Raw genomic sequence first — 20,250 nt, forward strand, 5'->3', positions numbered from 1 at the left:
AGAAAAATTTGTTTATTCATTTGTTTTCATATATGTTGGTTTCATGCTTTAAACTATGCATTATACATTTATAAGATAAAAAAAACATCGAGGGCTGCTATAGATTCTAATCCAATGAAGAAAGAAAAAGTATTAAAGGGAGGAGTTTATTAATGTATATATTATGAACTTAAGGTCATATTGGACTTTTAGGATATGAATTGGACTTATAGTTAATTAAAAAAAGATTAGGATATGAATTAACTAAATTAATTTATTCTTGTTTTATTTGTATAGATGGAACATCGTACTTGGATGTACAATAGGAATTATCCTAATCGGCAGGGATAGCGGAAAGATTTTGTAGAAGGGGTGGATGACTTTATTAGACATGCAATATCACTTCCACCATAACTAAGTGAAGGAGTAATTAGGTGCCCTTGTGTTAGGTGCGACTGTATGAAGTTTGGAAAACCGGTGGAAGTTAAGCATCATCTTTATAGGAAGGGGTTTATTGCAAATTAATTTGTGTGGACTAATCATGAAGAGATCGATGGTAGCCATGGGATATTTCATAACATGGTTGTGGGTGAAAGTAGTAGGTCGGTGGAGAATACAAATCGTGATTCTAGAATTCATGATATGGTTGCGGATGCTTTTGAGATGCACTTAGGGGGCGAGCCCAATGAAAATGGTGAACAAACTCCTAATGATTGCGCAAAATATTTTTATGAACAGTTAGAGGAAGCTAGTCGTCCACTACGTAATGGAAGTCCACACTCTGAGATGTCTGTTGCAGTTAGATTACTAAGTATCAAATCTGATTGGAATATTTCTCAAGCAGCCATAGACTCTTTCATTGACCTTATGAGTGAACTAGTTGACTCTAATATCAAATTACCTGGTGATTTCTATAAGGCAAAGAAATTATTTTCTAAGTTAGGACTTTCGTCAATGAGAATTGATTGTTGTGAAGATGGTTGCATGTTATATTATAAAGATGATGCAAATTTAAGCAGTTGTAAATTTTGTGAAAAGCCTATTTTCAAGAGGCTTTCCAGCGGGAATATGGTCGCTATCAAGGCGATGCATTATTTACCTCTTATACCTAGGTTAAATAGGTTATATGCGTCAATGAGTTCTGCTCCTCATATGAGATGACACTTTGAAAATAGAAGACCACATGGTGTTATGTGTCATCCTTCAGATGGAGAAGCTTGGAAGCACTTTGATAGGACATATCCAGATTTTGCTAGTGAACCAAAGAACATTCGGTTAGGTCTGTGTGCAGATGGCTTCACGCCTTTTTCTGTATCTGCGACACCGTATTCATGTTGGCATGTCTTTCTTACATCTTATAATCTACCACCCGAGTTGTGCATGACTAGTCCATATATATTCTTAAATTGTATTATTCCCGGTCCACGTAATCCGAAAAGTTTGATAGATGTATATTTGCAACCTTTGATTGATGAGCTGAAACAATTGTGATACGATGGTGTTGAAACATATGACATATCAACCAAGCAGAATTTCAATTTGCGTGCTAATTTAATGTGGACAATTAATGATTTTACTGTGTATGGAATGTTGTTTGGGTGGATGACTGCTGGGAAGCTAGCTTGTCCTTACTGCATGGAAAATAGTAAAGTGTTCACTTTGAAACATGGCCGAAAGCAATCATGGTTTGATTGTCATCGTCAATTCTTGCCTCCTGATCATGAGTTTAGAAGGATGAAAAATGCATTCAAAAAGAATAAAATGGAATATGATTCTCCACCTCTGATACTTTCCGGTGAGGAAATTTGGGAGAGGGTCCAGAACTTCAGTAAAGTTACTGAAGCTCCACCTTATAAATTCCCCAGATACGGTGTTACTCATAATTGGACGAAACGGAGTATATTTTGGGAGTTGCCTTATTGGAAGGATAATCTTCTCCGTCACAACCTTGATGTCATGCATATTGAGAAGAATTATTTTGACAATTTGTTCAACACAGTGATGGATGTTAAAGGTAAGACAAAGGATAACCCGAAGGCTAGAATGGACTTACAAGAATATTGCAGGTGGCCTGAATTATACTTGCAGACAACAAACAATGGTAATATATTCAAGCCCAAAGCAAGTTACACATTCACTTTGGAGGAAAGACGGCAAATTTGTGATTGGGTAACAAAATTGAAGATGCCTGAGGGTTATGCGTCGAATCTTGGGAAAAAAGTTGATATGGAGTAGGGAAGTTGAGCCATTTGAAAAGTCATGACTGTCATGTTTTCATGGAGACCTTAGTACCTATTGCATTTTGTGGTTTGCCTGAAAGAATCTGGAAACCCATCACAGAGATTAGTTTATTTTTCAAAGACTTGTGTTCTTCCATATTAAGGGAAGAAAACCTACTCCGGATGGATCAGAACATTCGTATAACTTCTAGTAAGATGGAAAAGATATTTCCATGTGGGTTTTTTGATGTGATGGAACACCTTCCAATCCACCTTGTACACAAGGCATGACTTGGAGGGCCTGTTCAATGCAGATGGATGTATCCCTTTAAGAGGTAATATTATAAGTTTGATGTAATTTTCTATTTTATTTGATTGTTCTTGGCTAACCTAAAATTATGTAGGACAATTGGCAAATGCAGACAATTTGTTAAGCAGAGGAATATGATTGAAGGATCTATCTATATGCGAAGCTTATCTTGCAAAGGAAACTGCTCATTTTTGTTCTTATTATTTTGAGATTAATGTGCCATGTGCTAGGAATAGGCCCAATAGGCACACGGTCGAATGTGTGAATGATCCATTATATCCGCCTATGTCCATATTCAATCAACCATGCCGATGTTCTAAGGATGTTAGAAAGAGAAGTTTGAGTGATATGAAGTACAAGTCAGCTACACTTCATGTGTTGCTAAATTGTCCCGAAGTATTTGATGTGTCACAGTCACTTCGTGGGTCAGTTTGGCCATGATGCTGTATATATGACATTTGATACGTGGTTCAAACAATTTGTAAGTTTATCCTTAAAATATTCTAACACTATGTAGGTAAACAATGTTTGCAAGTTATTCTAACTTATGAATTATTTTTTAACAATATGTAGGTAAATGTTCCAAATAATGGTATAAATCAATTTTTAAAAGATATATCTTGGGGACCTGGGCTTGAGGTCACAACAATGTCTAAGTACGTTGTGAATGGTTATAAGTTTCATACAGAGGATTGCTCTAAAAATAAAAATAGCAACATTAGTGGGGTGTGGGTTCAAGGTGGTGATGACAACCAAGTTGGAGATATTGATTATTATGGTGTGCTCAAAGAAATAATAGAACTAGAATATACAAGTTGGCCATTTAAGAAATTGATACTCTTTAGATGCAAGTGATTTGACCCAAATCCAACAAGAGGTACAAGAGTACACAATCAATACAACATAATTGAGGTTAATCATACGAGGGAGTATGATCGCTATGATCCTTTCATAATTGCACATAATGTTAGGCAAGTGTATTATGCTCCTTATCCATTGCGGCGGAATAAGTCCGATTGGTGGGTTGTAATCAAAACTACGCTTGTAGGTAGGGTGGAAGTCAAGAATGTATTATATGTTGCATATCAAAACGATATCTCCAGTGTTCACCAAATAGTGGACGAACTTTTAGAAAATGATTTGGAACATCCTGAACATATATTGGAAGAAGTTGATATAAATGAAGTAAGAATTATAGAAAACGAGGAAGAAGAATCAGCTGATGAAGCTCAAACTAGTGAGGAAGAAGAATTCTCTAACAAGGAACAATACGTCGATGAGCTTTAAAAAGTTGGTTTCTTTAATAACTCTCGTTTATAGCTAGTTTCTTTATATGTTTCAATCTAAATATATATTATATTATGCAGATGACAGGCAAGGATCTAGGTAACAATGACCCTACTGGTTCTCGGGGTCGAGAAAAGGCTAGGAAACCAAAGAGGAGGGTAGAAGATAATATTCAATCTTTTCCACCCTCTTTAGAGGTGCCTATGCCTATGCCTATGTCTTTGCCTCCACCCCAGGGCTATTCTGGGCTGCCACAGCATTACGAGCCCTACACCTTCATGCAGACACCAGGTCTTTCGTCACAGGGCCATAGGACTATACGTCCGACATACAATCCACTTACCTCACGACCACGTGGATCGCAGCCATCTGCATCGCATGGATCACATCGATCCATGTATATCCACATAGATCACAACCATCAGTGTCACAGCCACTCGGGTCATAGCAATCAGTATCACACCCACTTGCGGTCCATCCAACTATGTCGCAGTCACAAGGATCGTAACCATCTTCATCAGGGACTCCATCTATTTCAGGACTTCGTCTGCGAGATACTAGATCTGACCCCCCTACACCTTCCACACATGCCTATGATATACATGCTTCGGACGGTGATGCTAATGATGACGAGGAGGTGCATTATGATCAATATGGCAGGATCATCATAGTCCCTGGGGGTGATGGGTAAGAGTTATTTGTTATTTTTACGTTTATTGTTTTGTACAGTTTATACTAAGATATTAATGTGTTTTTTATTAAATTGTAGGTTCATCCCGAGTAATATTACTACGAGGATAATCACCAAAGCAACTAGAAAGCTTTATGATGGCCCTTATGCGACTTGGAGTGAATTTCCATTCTCGCTGAAGGAGCAAATTTTCAATCAATTTAAGGTATAAATATTCTTTTAAGCAGTATAATTATTTATATGATATTTCCATATAATATTTAACTTTTGAAATACAAAGCAAGTGTGTATGGGAATACCGCTATAGTGCGGAAGTGGCTGCAAATTTTCATCTCAAAGCTCGCAAGCGGTTGTCGCATACTTTCTCCAAAACTAGAAAGTTGAACCAGAAGCCTGACTGGTTGATTCGGAATTTATGGGAGGACTTGCAAAGGCAATGGCTTACCGCAAAGTTCTTAGAGAAGAGCAAAAAAGGAAATAAAGCTCGCGCATCTGAGAAAGGAGGATCCTTGCACACTAGAGGTGCGATCAGCCTAGGGACGATAAAAAGAAGAATGATACGTAATTGCTTAATTTATTTTAATTTTTAAAGTATATCTATTCTGTTTATTAACTAAAATTTATGAGTTTTCAAGAAAAGAAGTTGGGGCGTCCGATGAACCAAGATGATCTATTCAAGGAGACTCATATTGTAAAGAAGAAGAAAGAGACGGATCAAGAAATGTGGGTTGAGGGCCGAGCCTAGACTGTACATGTAAGTTTTCACTTTTCATTAAGTATTTTAATTTACTTTTATATAAATTTTGAAATACTAATTGTCACACCTCCTTTTTCCGCACCCGCGAGGGTGCAAGGGAGTTTTTCCAATTAAAGGACAATCGAAACGGGATTGGTTTATTTATTTCAGAGTCGCCACTTGGGAGATTTAGGGTGTCCCAAGTCACCAATTTTAATCCCGAATCGAGGAAAAGAATGACTCCATATTACAGTCTGCGTACCAGAAATCCGGATAAGGAATTCTGTTAACCCGGGAGAAGGTGTTAGGCATTCCCGAGTTCCGTGGTTCTAGCACGGTCGCTCAACTGTCATATTCGGCTTATTTATCTGATTTTAATACAATTATGAACCGATGTGCCAATATTAACTTTTTACCACTTTATTATTAATATTTTTTTTTAAAAATAAAAATAAAAAATAAAATTGTGAACATCGTTTAAAACATGTCTTTGGATTACGTCACATGAAATGCACCCGCAATCCGGAACACATTTTTATTCAATGTTTTAGGATTTAGATTTGGGTCGCATGAAATGCGCATCCGAGTTTAAGAAGGTAAAATTAATCAAATCGCGCCTAAAGAGTCTAGCGCGTCATTATCTTTGGGGAAGGAAGTGAAATTCACTAAACAATCCATCCCAAATTCTAAGTAATTTTTTTAAAAAAAAATTAAATAAATAAATGAGATTGGAGAATCCTGTAAATTTTTGTATTATTTACATCTATTTATTTTTAGCGAAATCCTTCCTTATTTTAAGAATATCCTTTAATGACTACCTTTTTATTATTACTAAGTTTGTCTACAAATATAAAATCAATATCTACATTCTTGAAAATAACATATTAAATAGAAGAGAAAAACAAATATTAACAGAAAGTAATAAAAATTATAATCATAAGTACAACATGGAATAAAATAAAATAAAATATAAAAAAAAACTAATTATCCCATAGTTGGATTAAAATTCAAATTGTTAGTAAGACTAAAGCTTATTGAAACTAATTATTTACAAATACTGAAAATTGAAAGAAAAAATAAACTTGATTACTAAACCATATTTCTAAAAAATTTAAACAATTTAACCTTAACTAACTTTGTTTTAATTCACATCATGTCCTAATACTTGATTCGCAAACTAATTCATGTTTTAAGTGAAATTAACTACATGATTCCGATTAACTTACCATTGACGAAAAACCTTATGAATAAGGAACTTAGTCAATTTTTGCCAAACTGATTCAATAACGCCTTTTTTTACGTTATTTCTTCTATTTTTATTATTAAACAGTTTTAATTAATAATCAGGCTTAAATATATTTCCTAATAATCTGGTTAAGGCGTTTTTAATGTCGCTATAATATGCCTAGTTATGCCAAATGACAGTGATTTACAGAATAATAATACATGAATAACCTAAATATAATACAAAAAAAAAAATTAAACGAAATTAAAAATTTAACACTCCATTCTTCATTTCAGCTTACAAAATGCCAAAATTACAGTTGTGTACCTGATATTGTCAATATAAGAAGAAGAAAGTCAGCAACGTAATACATAACACAGCAACAACAACAATAACCAGCAATAACCAGTCAACGAAAATCCCAGTGACAGATTTGAAAAATTCAAAATAAATTCCAGGAATGCCGAAAATAACGGACAGAAACCAAGGAAAATTTCCAGATTTTTGAAAGGCTAGTTAATCTTCAACCCTTAATTTCTACACCTGTATACCAGAATATTTATCAGGTGTGTACTACTTTCTCTTCTAATTTTCAATTCTTTTTTTTATTTTTCTTTGTATGTTTTTTCTTTTCTTGAGAGTTTCAATATTTTTTCGGAATAAATATTCAGCTTTTTTTTTTTTCAAATCTCTCTTTTTTCTCTGTCTGTTTCCCCTCTATCTGATTTCAAGACTTCTCTTTTATAACCCATCCCATAAACCTTTCAATTAATTAAAATCCATACTTTTTCTCTATCCAACCCATTATCTTTCCACTCATCCCCATTACATTAAATAAACATATCACACCACCCCATTTCATTTTGTCCCCCATGCTTCATTTAAAATAATGCAAGATTCCCTTTAAATTAAATCTTGTCCCCCTTTTATATTAAATAATCATATCACAACCCACCCCATTTCATTTTGTCCCCCATGCTTCAAATAAACAATTACAAAATGTACAATTCCTAAACTACCCCTTCCGACCTTACTGAAATTACCAAACTACCCCTGAACGTATTACAAATTTACCAAACTACCCATCAGCTATAACACATCAATTAATCAAACTTAACCAAAATATAGACAATATGATCAATTTCTAACAATGTTCAAACAACAATATGAACACAGATGAACATCATAACAACAATATCACATGAACATGATTTTAACAACATTTCAACAACAAATCACATGAACACAAATTGAACAACCAAGAACAACTAAAATTTGATTGAACAATATTTTAGCAACAAACAATCCTATTTTCGGATTCAACACCAACAACAAACAAAGTATGAAGATTTCTAAATTCAATCATATTGAACTTAAAATCAACTCTAACAACATTACAACAAACAATTCTTATATTAAACTTTAAACAAGATTATGAGAACAATTCAAGAAATAATCATAAATGGTAAACAAGAAATCAAACTATACAAAATTCGGATTCAAGATCATCCAAACATGAACATGAATGAATCTATTTTAACACAACAAACATGACGGATTCAAACGATTAAATCAATATATTTCCTTCAACACAACTAAATTTTTTTTAGACAAATAACAAGATTTGTTGTTAGAAACAATTATGAACTTAAACTTGAACTTAACAATATTAACAATTTCTAAAAATACATAAACACATGAAACAAATTGAAGAAATAATCAATTAAATTTCAATTTGAATCTAACAAACATCAAACTAACAAATATTTATTCTAACAATAAAACAAACATGAAATAAACATGTTCGTATTTTCGTATTTAATATCCTATATTTCATATTTCATATCTCTTATATATTGTTGTTATTTTTATTACGCATTTTTATGGTACTAATATATCATCTCCTATTGTTTTTTGAGCCGAGGGTCTCCTGGAAACAGCCTCCCTACCCTTCGGGGTAGGGGTAAGGTCTGCGTACATATTACCCTCCCCAGACCCCACTTGTGAGATTATACTGGGTTGTTGTTGTTGTTGTTGTAATAAAACAAACATGAAATAAATATGAAAAAAACCACTAATTAACTTTCCATTTGAAATCTGAAAATTAATTCAATCAAAACATATGAACAAACTAGAAAATTATTTCAACGAAGAACAAACCAAAAGAATTGAATCATTTATCGATTTTGGATCCGAAAAATACCAAACAAAAATATGGACGATAAATGAGATTCAAAAAACCAACTAACCGGAAATGAAACGACGAACAACGACCAACCAACGACGAACTCGAACAGTGATCGACGACATCGACCAAAACTCAATCAGGTATGCGAACTCGACTGGACTGAAGCAGCTGTAATGGGATTTGTTTGGATGACGAAGAAGAAAGCCGAAGAAGCTGGCCATGGCGAGCTGTAGCATCGCCGCACAGCGGCATCAGTAGCGGCATCGATGGAGCAGCAGTGACAGCTGCCATGGCGTCGTCTGCGGGAAGAAGAAGCAGTGTGAAGCAGAAGCGTGCAGCCATGGTGATGAGGTAGAAGTGGTCGCGGGCATGGTGAGTTTTCCGGCGACTTAGGGTGAGCTAGGACGAAGAAAAATCTGGCAGCAGCCATGGCGACGTGAAGCTGGCAGCAGTGACGCAACCATGGTAGTAACAACAGTGGAGAAGAAGAATAAGAAGCGGGCGACGTAGTAGGGGAAGCCATGGATGAGCTTTGAGCTCGCCATGGATGACGAAGCTCGATGGAGGAGGGCAGCTATGGAGTTGTTGGTGCGTGTGTGTGTGAGTGTGATGGGGTGGTCGTGGTGGAGGGTGGTCGACGTTGGTGAGGGCAGCCATTGATGGCTTGGGAGGGGAGCTTGAGGAAGAAGAAGGAAAATGAGGAGGGGGGGGGGTAGTTTAGTGTTTAGGTTAGGGTTTTTGATTTTGTTTTTTTTTTTGTTTTTTGTTTTATTTTTGAAATGCAAGGTAATAAGGGTGTTGGGTTATCGACCGGGTCGACCCAGTTTGAAATGGACCGGGTCGTGGGGAAGATTGGACAATCGTTTGGGCTTGGGGTTGAAATTTTGAAGAAATGGCCCAATCCAATTTTTCTTTGTGTTTTTGCTCTTTTCCTTCTTTTTATTTTTCTAGAACTAAATTATAAAATACTTAAATTATTATTAAGAACTAAATTAAGTTATAAAAGCGCAAATTAATTCCCAATAACAATTAACGCATAATTAAGTAGTAATTAAGCATAAAATTGTATATTTGGACATTAAATGCTAAAAATGCAAAAGATGCCTATTTTTGTAATTTTTTAATTTTTGTAAAACAAACTTAATTACTAACAATTGTAGAATTAAATCCTACATGCAAAATGCGACATATTTTTGTATTTTTTATTAATTTAGCAAATAAACATGCACAGACAAATACAAATAATTATTCAAAATATCACAAAATATCACAGAAATTCCACACCAAGGAAAATTATTTTATTTTTGAATTTTTGGGAGTAATTATCATATTGGGCAAAAATCACGTGCTTACAGCTGCCCCTCTTTGCCCGAAGACACGAAGGGTTTTCGTGCAAAGATAAAACGAGCGATTTTTGCCCATCCGAGTACTCCGTGTGAAGCATTTTTTGAAAAAGATTTGACCGAACCTTTGCTTCAAAGGTTTCCTACATATCCTGGGCTAAACAGGAATCAGGCCAATGTAGTTCGGGAAGTCTTGGTAGCCGGGACTACCATGAGACTGCAATGTTACTGCTGTTGCATGCTACTTTTACTGTTTGCTGACCTCCTTATTACACCATGCTTTAAAAAATAAGAAGCTAGACTAAGCTAGAAATTACAGAATCTTATCTGTTTTCCCCTTGCTCCGGTTGCCTTGCTTTTTGTCGGTTTGTGTTTCCTCTAGTACCTTTTTACCAAGACTTCTGGCCCTTGGCTTTTTTTTTTGAATACCAGTTTTCATCATTTTGTTCGGTCCGCTGGGGACATGGCTTTCTTCATTAAGATTTTTGGCGGTTCCTCTGGTGGGTACGACTCTCTTCATCAGACTTGTTATGCTGGGCATGATTTAATGTTCACCAGCTGCTTCTTTCAAAACGCGTCTTTTCTTCCTTGTGAGTTATGCGCCTGAATTTGTGCTGGGGCCTCTTGTGACCTTCTGTTTCTCGGTGCTGGGATTTTATTGTTTCCTGCTGGGGATTCTTGTTGTAACCTTCTGTTTTATTGTCCTCTGACTTGATCTTAAAATGTATGCCTCTGTTCTATGGGCGGGCTCCCAACTTCAATACTTGAAATTAAAGACTGAATGTATTCCTCTGTTATATAGGCGGGCTCCCAACTTCAACACTAGAAAATTAAAAACTGAAATGTATGCCTCTGTTATATGGGCGTGCTCCCAACTTCAACACTTGAAAATTAAAACTGAAATGTATGCCTCTGTTATCTGGGCGGGCTCCCAACTTCAATGCTTGAAATATAAAGACTGAAATGTATGCCTCTGTTATCTGGGCAGGCTCCCAACTTCAATGATTAAAATGAAAAGACTGAAATGTATGCCTCTGTTCTATGGGCGGGCTCCCAACTTCAATGCTTGAAATGAAAAGACTGAAATGTATGCCTCTGTTCTATGGGCGGGCTCCCAACTTCAATGCTTGAAATGAAAAGACTGAAATGTATTCCTCTGTTATCTGGGCGGGCTCCTAACTTCAATGCTTGAAATGAAAAGACTGAAATGTATGCCTCTGTTATCTGGGCAAGCTCCCAACTTCAATGCTTGAAATGAAAAGACTGAAATGTATGCCTCTGTTCTATGGGCGGGCTCCCAACTTCAATGCTTGAAATGAAAAGACTGAAATGTATGCCTCTGTTCTATGGGCGGGCTCCCAACTTCAATGCTTGAAATGAAAAGACTGAAATGTATTCCTCTGTTATCTGGGCGGGCTCCCAACTTCAATGCTTGAAACGAAAAGACTGAAATGTATGCCTCTGTTATCTGGGCAGGCTCCCAACTTTAATGCTTGAAATGAAAAGACTGAATGTATTCCTCTGTTATTATGGTCGGGCTCCCAACTTCAACAACAACTTTTGAAATAAACGCCATTCCTCTCTTCAGGCGGGCTCCTTACATCAAACTTGAAAAGTATGTCTCCGTTCTCCAGGCGGACTCCTGATTTTTAAAATTTAAGCTGTATGTCTCCGTTCTTCAGGCGGACTCCTGACGTCAAACTTGAAAAGTACATCTCTGTTCTCCAGGCGGACTCCTGACAACTTGCATTTATCCTAATTAGTGCTTGTTTTTCCCTCCTGGAGAATTCCTCTTCAACAACTAACTTTTCTCCCCCTGCTTAATCAAAGAAAATTTTGTCAGTTTAAAACGGTGGTTAGTTGATGGCATTCTTGCTAAAAAATCCTTCCACTGCCTTGCTTTGTGTTGACTAATTTCCACGCACTGACCCTGAACCGCTTGACTTTCTGACCAACTTTTAAATTTCCCAACCTCTGGCGACCTAAATGTTTTACACCCCTGCTGTTATTTCACTTTTCTGACCTTTTTGTTTGAGCTTTCGCCTTTCCCACGACATTTCCCAATCATTTCACCGATGAAACTTCCGTTAATTCCCTGTATTCCACTTGACATCAAGTTGTTTTTGACATGCTCTGACCACGTTGTGCTTTACAATTCTAGAAGCTGGTAGTGAACTTTGAAGTCCTTTCTGCTTGCATCGAACAAAACTGGCACTGAAACATCTCAGCTAGATAAAAACCCTCAAAAGAAAAATGAAATGATTTTTGAGTTAAGGATAAGAAGAATCCAAAACCAGATGACTGTTTGAAAAGAGAAAGAAAAGAAACTTATCTGAACGAGACAACTAGTACCAATGGTCAAGACATGCATTTTGGATTAATCAGCCCAATCTGTCCAAACAAACAACTCTCAATTGCCGTACCTCATTGCCCAGAACTTCCATCACTTGTTTGATTTATCCAGACCTTAACTTTGTTTCCCTGCGGTACCACGAAATGGTTTCTATCAACAGACCTTTCTCAGTTTTCCATTTCTTATCTCACCTTCGCCTTGAGGTGCCCGTAAAGGTTTTCACCAACAAGACTCTCTCATTTATTTTTCTCTCAGCTCCCGTCGCCTTACGGTGCCCGTGAGGGTTTTCACCCATAAGACTCTCTCATTTATTTTTGTTCTTCTTGCTCGAACCAGAGTGTTGCCCCTGTCGTGGGTTATTCCTACCTGTTCATCTTGGCATTTCTCAAAACTGATCATAAGGTCTTTCTTTGGACCGTAATGTAGGCTTTTGGATTGAGTTAGAAAGAAAGGTATAAAAGGCTCAAAACAATTCAAATGGGTTCAAATTACAACTTTCGGAATCCAACTTTCATAACAATCACCATTTCTGCCCCAGTTTCTTGCTTGGGGATTTTTGGATTTCTATTTGGTATGACTGAACCTCGGAGTAAGGCTGCCTACGTACCCTTTCGGGATCAAGTCAAACGTAGTTCACTTCATAGAGACTACGTTGTTATGTTTTCTCTTCTTTCCCTTTTTTTTCATTTTTCCTTCTTTTCTTTTCTTCTTTTCTTTTTTTTCTTTTTTTTTCTTTTCTTTCCCTTTTTTTTTCTTTATGTTCGACACTTGTGTTCTTTGATAATGCCGATGATTCCGAAAGAGGTGCATGAAAAATAAGTAAGGCTCGAAGGGGATAACAAGGGATATGAGTGTTTGGATAGCAGAACAAAATGCCTTCATCATTTCAATCTTTAAGATATGCCAAATACGAACAGATACATTTAGAAAAATAAAGAAATCATACATAATATCTCTTGACCGCATCGGAATTGATGGTCATTTCTACACATTTTCCTTCCGCATCTGTCAAATACAATGCTCCATTAGACAACACTCTGGTTACTACAAATGGTCCTTGCCAGTTTGGGGCAAATTTTCCTTTTGCCTCAGCCCAATGAGGCAAGATCCGCCTCAGTACTAATTGCCCGACTTCAAATTTCCTTGGACGTACTTTTTTGTTGTATGCTCTTGCCATTCTTCGTTGGTACAGTTGGCCATGACACACTGATGCCAATCTTTTCTCATCGATCAAACTCAACTGCTCAAGACGGCTTTTCACCCATTCATCATCATTGATTTCAGCCTCTGCAATGATTCGCAGAGATGGGATTTCCACTTCTGCGGGTATTACCGCCTCGGTACCGTATACCAATGAGTAAGGAGTCGCCCCTACCGAGGTACGCACGGTGGTGCGATATCCTAACAATGCAAAAGGCAATTTCTCGTGCCATTGTCTAGATCCTTCAACCATCTTCCGGAGTATTTTCTTTATGTTCTTATTGGCCGCTTCAACCGCACCATTTGCCTTGGGACGGTACGGAGTAGAGTGCCTGTGAGCAATCTTAAACTGCTCACATGTCTCCTTCATCAAATGGCTATTAAGATTAGCCCCATTATCTGTGATGATTACCTTTGGGATCCCAAACCGACAGATGATATTTGCATGCACGAAGTTAACTACAGCCTTCTTGGTCACAGACTTGAATGTCTTCGCTTCCACCCATTTGGTAAAATAATCTATAGCTACCAAGATAAACCTGTGCCCATTTGATGCTGCTGGATCAATTGGCCCAATAACATCCATGCCCCATGCAACAAAAGGCCATGGCGCGGACATCGTATGTAATTCTGATGGTGGAGCATGAATCAAATCTCCATGTATTTGGCATTGATGACACTTACGCACAAAACTTATACAATCTCGCTCCATCGTGAGCCAATAATAACCTGCTCGAAGAATTTTCTTTGCTAGAACATACCCACTCATATGCGGTCCGCAAACTCCGGAATGCACCTCAGTCATGATAGTTGTGGCCTGCCGTGCATCTATACATCTCAACAAACCGAGCTCTGGCGTTCTTTTGTACAGTACTCCTCCACTAAGGAAAAACCCACTTGCCAACCGTCGAATTGTTCTTTTCTGATCACCGGTGGCCTGCGTTGGATACACTCCCGCTTTGATGTACTCTTTGATATCATGGAACCATGGCTCTCCATCGATTTCCTCTTCTATCACATTGCAGTAAGCATGCTGATCACGGACTTGAATCTGCAATGGATCAACATAGGCCTTATCTGGATGGTGCAACATTGACGCCAAAGTAGCCAAAGCGTCAGCAACCTCATTATGAATCCTTGGAATGTGTCTGAATTCTATGGCCTGAAAACGCTGGCAAAGCTCATGCAGACATTGTCGATACGGTATAAGCTTCAAGTCCCGTGTTTCCCATTCCCCTTGAATCTGGTGTACCAGTAAGTCCGAGTCACCCATGACCAAGACTTCCCGTACACCCATATCCACAGCTAATCTCAATCCCAATATACACGCCTCATATTCTGCCATGTTGTTTGTACAGTAGAAACGAAGCCGAGCTGTAACGGGGTAATGCTGACCTGTTTCCGAAATAAGTACTGCTCCTATTCCCACCCCCATCAAAGAAAAGTTTCCATCCCGACTTCTCAGCTTGTTCTAATTCATCAATGTGCATTACCTCTTCATCAGGGAAATAAGTTTTCAAAGGCTCATAATCTTCATCAACGGGGTTCTCAGCCAAGTGATCGGCTAATGCCTGTGCTTTCATGGCAGTCCGTGTCACATAGACAATGTCGAACTCTGTAAGTAAGATCTGCCACTTTGCAAGCCTTCCTGTGGGCATGGGTTTCTGAAAAATATACTTCAACGGGTCCAAGCGAGATATAAGGTAAGTGGTGTAAGATGACAAGTAATGTTTCAATTTCTGTGCCACCCAAGTTAGGGCACAACATGTCCTTTCCAGATGAGTATATTTGACCTCGTAAGATGTGAACTTCTTACTGAGATAGTAGATAGCCTGCTCCTTTCTGCCCGTAACATCATGCTGCCCCAGTACACAACCGAATGAACTGTCCACAACTGTCAGATATAGAATCAAAGGTCTCCCTGGTTCTGGTGGGACCAGCACGGGTGGGTTTGACAAATACCTCTTTATCTTATCAAAAGCCTCCTGGAATTCATCAGTCCATTTGACCGCGACATCTTTCTTTAACAATTTGAAAATTGGTTCACACGTTGCCGTGAGCTGAGCAATGAACCTGCTGATATAGTTCAGTCTTCCCAACAAACTCATCACCTCGGTTTTGTTTCTTGGAGGTGTCAACTCCTGAATAGCTTTGATCTTTGACGGGTCTAATTCAATACCCCTCCGGCTAACTATAAATCCCAACAACTTCCCAGATGGCACCCCGAAAGCACATTTCGCAGGATTGAGCTTAAGATTGTATCTGCGAAGCCTTTGAAAGAATTTTCTCAAATCTCTGGCATGGTCAGATTGCTGTCTAGACTTAACGATCACATCATCCACGTATACCTCAATTTCTTTATGTATCATATCATGGAAGATAGTTGTCATGGCCCTCATATAAGTTGCCCCAGCATTTTTCAAACCAAACGGCATGACCCGATAACAATACGTTCCCCACGGCGTGATGAATGCCGTCTTTTCTGCATCTTCCTTATCCATTAGAATCTGATGATAACCCGCATAACAATCCACAAAAGAGCCAATATCATGTTTGGCACAATTGTCGATCAGTATATGGATGTTGGGCAAGTGGGAAATTATCTTTTGGGCTTGCTTTGTTAAGGTCTCGATAATCGACGCACACCCTGGTCTTGCCATCTTTCTTTGGCACAGGCACGACATTGGCTAACCAAGTGGGGTACCGTGTAACCTGAATGACCCTTGCCTCAAACTGCTTGGAGATCTCTTCTTTGATCTTCACACTTATGTCTGTTTTGAACTTTCTCAACTTCTGCTTGACAGGGAGGAGTGCTGGATCAGTGGGCAATTTATGAACCACCAAATCGGTGCTTAGACCCGGCATATCATCATATGACCATGCAAAAACGTCTTTGTACTCATGCAATACTTTAATTATCTCCTCCTTGAGTTGTGGATCCAAATGAACACTTATTTTAGTTTCCCGTACATTATCTTGGTCCCCTAGATTAACTGCTTCTGTGTCATTTAGGTTAGGTTTGGGTTTTTCTTCAAAGTGGCTTAATTCTTTACTAATTTCCTCATAAGCTTCATCATTATTACAATCCATCCCATCATCACACTCGACCTCTTGTATTATTACTTCTGAATTAGATTGGCTTTTAAAGCTGGGCCGAAGATTCCTCATGCATGTCATGTCATTGATATCAGCATAAAGAGAACTGTACAAAGAAAAGAAAAGAAAATGGAAAGAGAATTAGGGACGAAGAAAATTGCATTTCATTAAACGTAAAGACAACAAGGTTTTAACTCATCCAAACGGACGGAACATAACAACTGGATTACAAACCCTGGAATAATCCAGGTGACAAAAAGGAAAACAAAACCCACTACCACGACTCCCTCCGAACTGGAAGAGGAGTAGCTTCCCAATTGTTGATGTTAGCACGTGGTCCGATGTACTGTATGTCTGCTCTGCTTGACCCTTCCCCGGCCTCAACCATGTTTACTTCAGCAAATACTTTCTCAAACACCTTATCCAAATTCCCATCCGCCTCAATTAACGAACCTGACATCTTTGCCAATGATTGTTTCTTAATACTCGGTATGACGAAGGACCTGGACAATCGAGGAATTGGTTTAGGGAGCACCCAAGCTTTCTTCTTCAATTTACGGTCCTTTCTGACATCTGCTGCTGTTGGTTTGAACCCTAACCCGAAGGTGTCCAGATTTTTGGGCAAAGACACAGGTTGAGTAAATCCCTGCAGTTCAACCCCCAAACCCTTCCCGGGCACAAACCCGTTATTCAACATTTCTGATACTACCATGACGGTAGTAGCTGACACCCTGGGACATGGCATACTTTTACCCTCAGGCAACCTGCTCACCGGAACCGTGTCGAGGATCTGATACACCCATGGCCCCTTATCATCTTCGGTCTCTATAAAGGGTACAATGGCATCATTCACGGCGCATGTGGGATCTTCCCCATGTAACACAATTTCTTGTCTGTCCCACTCGAATTTGATCATTTGGTGCAGTGTGGAGGGCACGGCTTTTGCCGCATGAATCCACGGTCGACCCAACAAAAGATTATAGGATACTGCAGCATCCAACACCTGAAATTCCATCGTGAACTCGACTGGGCCAATAGTCAATTCGAGTACAATATCCCCTACTGTGTTTGTTCCCCCTCCATCGAACCCTCGAACACAAATGCTATTTTTGCGGATTCTATCCTCATCAATCTTTAACTTGTTCAATGTGGATAACGTGCAAATATTAGCGCTCGACCCGTTATCGATTAGTGCCCGAGTAACCATTGAACCTTCACATTTGACCGTCAAATAGAGAGCCTTGTTGTGTTCTGTGCCTTCCATAGGCAATTCATCATCAGAAAATGCTATCCTGTTCACTTCAAAGATCTTGTTGGCAATTGTCTCTAAATGGTTTACTGAGATTTTGTCAGGCACATGAGCCTCATTCAATATCTTCATTAAAGCTCGGCAATGCTCATCAGAGTGAATTAATAATGACAACAACGAGATTTGGGCCGGTGTTTTTCTCAGTTGATCAACAATGGAATAATCTTGTCCTTTCATCTTTTTCAGAAACTCTTCTGCTTCCTCTTCCGTTACAGCTTTTTTAACTGGCACTGGATTGTCTTTTGCGCCCTTAGCTTTTCTCAACTCTTCAGGGGCGAAACAACGTCCTGACCGGGTCAGTCCCTGTGCTTCACAACTTTCTTCCTCAATTTCCTTTCCTTTGTATGTCACCACTACTTTGTCATATTTCCAGGGTACGGCTTTGCTATCAACCATGGGTAACTGGACTACCGGTTTTATGACAACCGGCTCTATATAGACTCCCTTCACAACCACCACGGGCGTGGATACTGACCTTGGTACCACTATCTTGACTGGCTCCTGCTTTTTCTCGGCCACAAACGGTCCCTTTCCCATTACTAGCACTGGCTTGTCTTCTACTGCTTTTAACTGAACCACTGGCCTTGCACTCACTGTCTTTTCTTTGGTTTCCGTAGAACGAATCACCATAACCACCTGCGAAGGTTTCTTAGGCTCTGCCCCCTTATGTATCAGTTCGATCATGTTGGCCTCATAATGCGCTGGTAACGGATTTTGATTGATGTTCGGGGCCTCTGGAGCCTGTACCTCAATACGACGATTATCAATGAGCTCTTGGATTGCGTTTTTCAACTTCCAACATTTTTCAGTATCGTGCCCCGGCATCCCTGAGCAATACTCGCAGCTAACAGAGTGGTCCAGGTTTCTGGGAAGAGGATTTGGTGCTTTGGATTCAACTGGGGTCAGCATCCCCAACTGTTTCAATCTGTGGAAAAGAGAAGTGTAAGATTCTCCCAGCGGAGTAAATGTTTTTTTGTTTGGGGCCTTCTCATTTCTAAAAGCTTGGTTTGGGCGGAAGCTGGTTCCTGGTCTGTTAGCCCTGGGAGGTGGATAGGTGTTTTGTGGGTGTGGCTGTGTATTTTGGGGACTTGGTGTACGCCATTGCGAGTGCACTGGGGGTTGAGTGTAGGTCTGGGCGTGGTGAATAGAAAATTGTGGTTCTGGTGGTGGATAATAGTGTTGCGGTGGACCATATGAGGTATATTGATAGTTTGGGTGATGGGGTCTGGGTTGGTTGTAGTAGAGTGGACGGTTATTGTGCCTGGACCAAACATTAGCTTCAACTGCAGCAACTTCTTCTTTCTTCTTCTTTCCCAGCACACCACCAGTACCGCTTTGGATGGCCTGGGTGGTTGCTTTCAAAGCCGAGTAGCTCAAGATCTTGTTAGATTTCAATCCTTCTTCAATCATGGCTCCCATCTTTACCACTTCATTAAACGACTTCCCGACAGATGTCACTAGATGACCAAAATAGGTAGGTTCCAATGTTTGCAAGAAGTAATCTACCATCTCACTTTCCCGCATGGGAGGATCAACCCTTGCAGCTTGTTCCCTCCAGCGGAAACCAAACTCTCTAAAACTTTCCCCAGGCTTCTTTTCTAGTTTCAACAATGACAGACGATCAGGGACTATTTCGAGGTTATATTGAAAATGGCCGATGAATGCCTGGGCCAAATCATCCCATGTATACCATCGGCCGGGGTCTTGCCTCGTGTACCATTCTAGCGCTGACCCGCTCAGGCTTTGCCCGAAATATGCTATCAACAACTCATCTTTTCCCCCAGCCCCTCTCATTTTGCTACAAAAACCACGCAGATGGGCTACTGGGTCACCGTGCCCCTCATATAAGTCAAACTTCGGCATTTTAAACCCCGCAGGCAACTGTACATCAGGAAAAGGGCACAAATCTTTGTATGCGACACTAACTTGGTTTCCTAAACCATGCATGTTCCTGAAGGATTGCTCCAGGCTTTTGACTTTACGAATCACCTCCTCTTGTTCTGCATTCTTAACCGGTTTCTCAACTTCTCCCGGGATTTCAAAATGGGGAGAGGAGGTATATGGCTCAGGCGCTTTGAAAGTGGGTTCGGGAGGGTAATATTGGGTGTCGTGAGCTTGGAATAGCGGCTCACTGGATGATCTATGTAGTGGAGCTGGGGGAGGTGCCACAAAGACGGGAACATTTGGTGGAGGAGGGTTTTGAGTGGGAGGTGGAGCTTGGGAATCATAAGCCTCTCTTCCCTGATAATAGTGATGGCTTGGGAAACTTGTTGAAGGACCGGGAGAGGGGTATTCCGGCGTGTGTACTGGTTGG

Source organism: Nicotiana sylvestris, chromosome 5 (assembly GCF_000393655.2).
Source record: "Nicotiana sylvestris chromosome 5, ASM39365v2, whole genome shotgun sequence".
Classification (NCBI taxonomy): domain Eukaryota; kingdom Viridiplantae; phylum Streptophyta; class Magnoliopsida; order Solanales; family Solanaceae; genus Nicotiana; species Nicotiana sylvestris.